Here is a 1,654-nt window from a genome sequence, read left to right as displayed (position 1 = left end):
AAAAAAAATCGCAACTCCTAAATCACCATGCGTAACTGGTTCAAACTTCGAAACAGTATAAATACTAGATATACCAACTTAGAGATCCAGTTTCACTCGAATCGGCTGCTTAGCTGATTTTTCTCAGCGTTTTATATCTGAGGCTGCCACCAAAATCTTTCTGCATTTGTTTTATCTGAGGAGGCAAGAAACCGCTTTAAAATTCCTACATAACTAAAATTAAAAGCCCATAACTCCTAAACCAGTACGCGTTGCGAGTTCAAATTCGGCCACAGTCTGAACATAGGAGAGCTCAACCTACAGCCCGACGGTAAATCACCTAACAGCCTCGATTGATTTCTAGCAATCGTTCATATCAGAAACTGCAGGCAAAATCATAAAAATCCCAAGCCTACCAAGAAAAATTCATAACTCCCAAACCAGCAGGCGTATCCAGTTTCAATTTCTGCGGTTACTAAACACTAGATACAGCAGCCTACAGACCGACTTTGACTAAACACACTCCGGGATGAGTTTTCACAATCACAATGAGGGTGCAACACAAATCTAAAAAATCTTTTAAAACCGCAAATAAAAATTTAAAGCTCGCAAACTCACTCAAGCAGCTCGCTGAAATTTCTTCATATTAAGAACACTAACTACAGGAGCAAACAGTACTGTCGACTGATTAAAAAACATTATATTTGAAATTGGCACGAAAATCCTTAAAAAAATTAATGCTTATAAAAGAACTCTTAAATCATTGCGAGCAGCTAACTCAAAATTTGATACAGGATAAGCACTAGATCTTGCAATGTACACAGCAACTTTTACCCAAATCGGAGCATCGATTAATATTTTGCAATCGTCTAAACGCTGCAGGAAAAATCTTCAAAATCCATAACGGCCCGTAAAGAAAATTCATAATTCCTAAACCACCAATTGCATCGAGTTCAAATTTTTCCACACGGTAAACACTAAATACAGCAACCTACAGCCCGATTAACCGATTTTTTCGAACCGTTTTTGTCTGAATCTTTCGGGAATATTTTATAAATTTATGAACGCCCATAAACCCAAAAATTGTAACTTTCACACCAGCAGATGTCTCGAGTTCAAATTTCTGCTATGTATACAGCTCAGATTCAGTAACCTACAGACCGACTTTGACTAAAATCAGAATCTGGACTGATTTTTCACAATCATTTATATATGAGGGTGCAACAAAAACCTTGCAGATTCTTATGCAACCGCAAATAAAAATTCAAAACTCCCAAACCGGCTCAAGTAGCGCGTTCAAATTTCTACATAGTAAAAATAATAAATACAGGAACATATGACCCCAATTTCACTTTAATAGAATCTTCAATACTGATCGCTAAAACTTTCAATGTTTGAGGTATTCACAAAAGTCTCAAAATTGTGTTTAAGTTTATAAAAAACAATCATTATTGCTAAACCTTCAGCAGCAGATAGTTGGAATTTTGACACCATCTAGACATTGGGTGCAGCAATATATACAGCGACGTTCACTGAAAACGGAAGATTAGCTGATTTTCTGCAAACGTTTACATTTGAGGCTGCAACGAAAATCTTAAAAGTTCTTACTTAGCGGCAGACAAAAATTCATAACTCCTAAAGCGTTGAGAGTAGCGAATTGAAATTTCTCCACGTC

The sequence above is a fragment of the Dendroctonus ponderosae genome, unplaced genomic scaffold, assembly GCF_020466585.1.
Source record: "Dendroctonus ponderosae isolate FM_Combo_2020 unplaced genomic scaffold, Dpon_F_20191213v2 Dpon_F_20191213_10, whole genome shotgun sequence".
NCBI classification, from domain to species: domain Eukaryota; kingdom Metazoa; phylum Arthropoda; class Insecta; order Coleoptera; family Curculionidae; genus Dendroctonus; species Dendroctonus ponderosae.
This window is presented reverse-complemented; position numbering follows the sequence as displayed.